The sequence below is a fragment of the Scomber japonicus genome, chromosome 4, assembly GCF_027409825.1.
Source record: "Scomber japonicus isolate fScoJap1 chromosome 4, fScoJap1.pri, whole genome shotgun sequence".
NCBI classification, from domain to species: Eukaryota; Metazoa; Chordata; class Actinopteri; order Scombriformes; family Scombridae; genus Scomber; species Scomber japonicus.
Window position 1 is genome coordinate 23,181,814 of NC_070581.1, and position 6,458 is coordinate 23,188,271.

The following is a 6,458-nucleotide window of genomic DNA, read 5'->3' on the forward strand; positions in this document are numbered from 1 at the left end:
CTTTAAAGTGTGTCAAATTTTAAAGTACTCCCATTTTCTATTTTGTTATTATTTCTTCAAGCTATGATCTGAAAGGATACATCTGAGAGGTAGATTGTGATAGGTTCATCCCTACTGAAAAATTGACATTTCTGATTGGATGGGAAAATATAACATAATTGTCACCTACCTGAAAAGCTCAAATCAGTGTTTTTTACTTTATTTCTTCTTTTTCAAGTATTTCAATAGCGCTGTTAGAAGGGGAGGAAGAAGGAAGCACATAAGCTCTTGCAAACACTTGCACAATTTCAAATATTTGAATGAAAGTAGATCTAAGCAGTGTTTCACTATCTTGAATGTTTTGAGTAAAGCCATACTTTCTATTCCTAAAATAATCATCTCAAACAGTGTTGGTGTTCATGCTCTTCAAAGTGTCCTTGCCACATTAAATCCATATCCATAAAACATCTGTGTATGAGTACATCACAATGTTCTCCCAGAGAAGATTAATATTGTGTTCTAAATGGCTGTCTTTAGGTCTTTAGTGGCAGTACAAACTGTCATATGAAACTTTTCCCCTCTACAATTACAATTTTTAATATTCTGTATTTGTAGCTTAGTTAGCATGCAGAGAGAGAATGCTGAGGGATGGTCATCAAAATCGAATTATTAGTACCCTATTTATATTTGATAAGACCAACACATCTGAAGGTTTGTGACATCACAGACCAAAACTGACAAATCGGTAGAATTCATTTGAAGTTAAATGGTTCATTCAAACATCATGCAGTATGTTCTTAAATCCCTGTTGATAGTGTTAGGTAGAGGAGATAGCTGGAGGGATAAAGAATTGAGATGAATAGTTTTACTGTAGCTACAAATAATATTTTATTTTCTCATGTATGAATACAGTAAACCATTTCAAAAGTTTGGCTGAAACCCTTTCACTCACCACACCAGAAGGCCGAGGGGAAAGTGATGTTCTGTGATGCAAACTCAGAGTTGATGTAATACAAACAATATTCTTTCATTTCACATTGACTTTGGTTACAGAAAACCCTGTGAGAGAAACCAAAAATTGAGGAAAAAGTGAAAGAAAAAATATCTGATTTTAAAGGAAGCGTAACCAGAGTCATTTTAAGCTCATTCGAGTGTGCGCTGACTATCTCTGAGGCTTACGGGCAAGACTCAAGTCAATTATTGCCCTACATTACCGTTAAAATTCACAGTATGAACCAAAACTACTGTAACTGCACTTTCGTCACTATAAATTCAATCCTCTTGATTATATATCTTGAAGTCTAAACAGGCATAAATCATTGGGCTCTTGTCTTATCATGCTCACAAAAGTGGCTTAGCCTATATGCTGGACCATAAAATCGATATTTATGAGTTCTGGGAGTGAGTGGATGAAGCTATTCATGGTACAATAGTTACAAAATTCCACAGTCATTATTCTCTTGCTGCTGTGACATTTTATGGATATGAGTTATTTTAAGGTGATGTACTGCGCTGTACAGTACAAGGACCTGAATGGTTTTGAGATTATTGGCAACAGTTTTACACTGATGCAAACAGCCCAGCATGCAATGGCTCAAAATCAAGCTCCCAGTGTTTGACATAACAAAATGAGATAATTTGTTGTCTGTTTTCACTATAGAGCAATCAACCACAACATTAAAACCACCTGTCTAACATTTTATAGGTCCTTCTCCTGCAGCCAAAACAGCTCTGTCCCCCCGCAGGATGGATTCCACAAGACCGCTGAATGTGTCCTCTGATATCTGGCACCAAGACATTAGCAGCAGATCTTTTAAGTTGAGTTAAGTTGCGAGATGGAGCCTCTAGTTTTTCCAGCTCATCCCATGATTCTCAGTCAGATTAAGATCTGAGGAATTTGGAGACCAAGACAATACCTTGAACTCTTTGTCATGTTCCTCAAACCATTCCTGAATATTCCTGCCTGTGTGGCAGGGTGCATTATCCTGCTGAAAGAGGCCACTGCCATCAGGGAAGACCATTGTGTTAAGGGATACTCGGTCTACAACAATATTAAGGTAGGTGGTCCATGTCTAAGTAAAATCCACATGAATACCAGGACCAAAGCTTTCCCAGCAGAACATAACATCCATACTGCATCCTGGTGCCATCTCTTCCCCAGGTAAGTGGTTCACACACACTCAGCTATCCAACATGATTCATCAGACCAGCTCACTTCTCCCATTGCTCCATGGTCCAATTCTATCGGAAAGTGGTCAGTGTGGGCATGGGAACTGACTACAGCTACCAGCCCCATACACAGCAATTTGTGCTCCAGTAGCTCTTAGGTGAGATTGGACCTACTAGCCTTCCCTCCCCACAGTTCACTTTTGGTAGATACTGACCACTACATACCAGGAACATCCCACAAGACCTGTGGTTTTGGAGACAGTCTGACCCAGACATCTTGCCCTCATAATTTGGCTCTTGTTGCCAAGTTGCTCAGATCTTTACACTTGCCCATTTTATCCTGCTTCCAACATATCAACTTAAAGAGCGGACTGTTCACTTGCTGCTTAATATATACAATTTTATTTGTGGCCTTTCAAGTTGATGTTGAAAGCCCATTGTGCAGGGACTGTTTGTAGTCTAAAATAGTTATCTGTGACAATGTACTTTTCAGATCTCTGGTCAGTGGAGAAAGTGGATCCAGTATGCTGTGCCTGAGGTGTAGAGAAAAATTGATCCACCGGAGGGCAATGTCGCACCACTGATGAAATTTTCCCATCTGACTCTCACAGACCCTGACAATGTAAGACATCTGTCATTGTAGCTTGTGAAACCTGCGTTCATATAATGCATATCCTTTATCACCATGTGTTAGAAAAAAGTAATTTCTCTTGAAATACACATTAATAGGTACCTTTTGTTCTGAAAAGCACTGACTTCCTGACTTCTGCTGTGTCAAATATATGATCATACAACACACAAAACACACACACACAGACAGATGGACTTCTCTGTTAAGGATCACACCAAAGTGCTTCCTCAAATTACTTCAGATCTGGTGGATTTGAGGCTTAGAAAGTTGTTTGTTCTATTCTCTCTGCAGACAAAGGTATCATGTGCCTGTGGTTGCCCAAACCGTTGTCTTCATTGTCTTGATATCCAGGCATAGGCAAACTTCTAAGTCTTCTCCAATATGAGTTGTCAGGCTATATTTGCTTATGTTACGCTGGGACACCAAACTCAATTCCACTGTCTTGTTTGATTTTGCATAATGAGAGGCTGTTGGCTGCTCACAGGATAATATCTTTGAGTGACAGCTATGAAGATGAATAAATTTCACATATTTAGATATAGTCTACAAGCTTGGTAAAACGTGGTGATTGAGAATCCATTGAGCCCCAACTATATCTCTTAGTCAAAGTCTTGCATGTGGTTTAAATATAGCAGACACCTTGTCCTAGGTGAATGTAATTTAGTTTCATGCATTTTTTGGAGGGATGCACATTAAAACATAAATTATAGTTTGTAGTCGGGAATAAAGTGAGCACTATTCTTCTGCTATGAAAAATATTATGAGGTAATAAGATGAATTAGACCTGTTTATAATGTTAAAATGTCTGTTGATAGTTCGACACTGACAGCCCAGGTTGGGATATTTTAGAATATATTTATGTCAGAACAAACAGAAATAAGTGATGATGCAAGGTTCAGCACTAAGTTCTTTATCCATCAAACAACATAATTACATTTAAATGTGGTGTCAGATCTGGTATTTCTCAATAATATGAAATATTTTACTCAAAGAAGCAGCAATCAATGATACAAAAACACTCAAAGCTCTAATGAAATCTGCTGCTAATTAATTGGCTTCATCAGGAAAATGCATGTGTGGTTTGATTAGAATTGATTGACAGTGGCGTCAACAACTCAACAGTCTTCAGATTCAGATTACTTTATTGTTAAATGCTCATTTGTGTGTCAAGAGTTCGTAGTATCACCTTTTTCCATCCCATCATGTCTACTTTAAACCAAAAGAGGACAAACAAAACACTACAATCATGCTAGCGGTACAGTGAGGCTGCACTTTGAGCTAAATGCAGACATCAGCACCCTAACATGCCCACACTGACATTGCTGACATGCTGATGTTTAGCTGGTATAATGTTTAACACATTCATCATCTTAGTTCAATGCATTTGCTAATTAACACTGAACACAAATTACAGTAGAGGCGGATGGGAATTGTGTTAGATTTGCAGGTATTGGACAAATAAAATAAATAATCTGATGATGGCAGTAGATCACCAAAAAAATCATCCCAATAAGAAACTCAATGCAAGTACCACATTTCAAGGCAATCAATCCAATAGATTACAATGTGTTACTTAACACCTGTAACGTCAACCTCAAGGTGGCGGTAGAGAAAAAGTCAGGAAAGCATTAAAAGTCATGATGAAACATCCCCAGGGGACCATTAATATCTGTACAATTAATGGCAATCAATCAAATAATTGTTGATACATGCCACTCTGGACTAAACTAGAGGACTGACTCTCAACATTGCCATCCCGAACCCATTCTACCACTGTGGCTTAAAATCTCTCATGAGCAACAACCAGTGTAGTACCTACAGTCTTAGAAAGTATGTTCATGTAGGAATCCAGTGCTTATCTAACAATCCTGCAAAATAAACACAAACCACAAACACCAGCTCTTGGCATCTATGCTTTTTGCTCTCAGACCACATCATCAACATGAACTGAGTTTATAGGTGACAATGTTTTCTTCACTTCCCTAACTGTACTTTGCTCAACAGTGTAGGACGTAATAATAACACTAACTCTTCTATTCAGTGTTGTTTGATTGTTAAACTGTTGGCTGTCATCTTTACTATATCAATCAGAGCCAATGAATATTTGAAATAGAAAAGTTTCCCCAACTACAACAGTCCAGATAAAAAATAAAAACAAAACATGCATACCTGTTTAGCAGAAGCTCAGCATGAGTTAAAAAATCCTTTATGTCCAATGCCAGTGTTTGTTTCTGTTTCTGACATTTCTCTGTGTGAGGATTTCATAAAGCATGCTGGAGGTTTTGGCCTCACAACTGTCAGCCTCCATATTTTGAAATTTGCTCAGATTGCTGGGGGAGATTATGCTAGTTGAGCATTGATGGTAGGAAGGTGTGGGTGGAGCTCCAGCTTTTGTAGAGACTTGTTTTTATGAGCTGTAAATAAAACATCAAGTTTAACAAAACAATAATCCAAATGAGTAGATTAGGAATTAAACCCTCGGCTATTTGTTTTGGCCAGGTGAGATATTGCAGTCTTTCTGCAGACAATATTACTGTAAAGGTTTCTCTGTGATTTTGTTAGAACAGCATCCAGTAGCACCTCCAATTTCAAAATGTCCTCCCAGCTGCACCTCTGACATTTTGAAACTCTGCTGGAATGACTTTTTGATATTTGGAGCACTAGGGTGCTGTTACAAGAGCAGAAAGTGTGCATTTTGAACAAAAATGGGCTACTCTTTGGCATGAGAAGATGCTTAAGCCTAATTCATCTAGGTTGAAGGCTGATAAATACCCTATTTAAACACACAACATTGCCCTGCTGAGAAGTATTTATACTGGCAGAAGAATATGCACATCCACCCTCACAACCTCAAAACTTTCCTTTTACACTGCATGATTTTAATGGCAAACTGTAGCCTCCACCCCTCAATTTTGTCATGTGTGGATGTATACACTATGTGTAGACTTGTAGCAAATAATAATAAGAAGTCAGAAAATATCTAAAATTGAATTTGGACACTTAAGCACTGAAAGTGAACAGACACATCTCAAGATGATATATTATCTCACTGAATCAGGAATGCCAGTTTGATTTCCATGTTAATAAATCAGCAGGGGGAAAATCTGTCTGTTTTGGAATTACGTAGCTGTCATATCTGAAAGGTTTGGTTTAAGATTATAATGAAAAATGTTAAAGCTTTTAAATACTTGTGCTGTTTGCTACTTTTCACCTAACGGTACTGCCTTCCACCCTTTCTCCTCCTCTCTCTCTGTGCAAAAATGAGGGAGGCCATAAGAGAGCCCAGTGTGCTTGTAGGATGCAAATTCATTTATTTATTTTAAGTCCACAGTCTCAAAGTTATCTTGGAAAACAAAGAGAAAGGCAAAAAGGTTAAATGAACAACAGCCATAATTATCAGCTCTAATTAGTGGTGCATCTACTGTGTTTTAAAGCACTAAATTATCTGCAACACATTTCAACAAGTCATTGTTGATTCATCATATTAAAGCACCACAGTAATAATAGAAAACAAGAACACTGTTAACAGCCGTGTGATTTACTTTGGACAGAAATAATTGTTTTGGGGTTTTTTTGACGTTAAGCCACCTCAGGTTGGAAACAACTATGGTTATTCCCTCTGATGATTGACTGGTTGGAGTGGTTTTTACTGGCTTACAATTGCTGGTCTGACAATTAC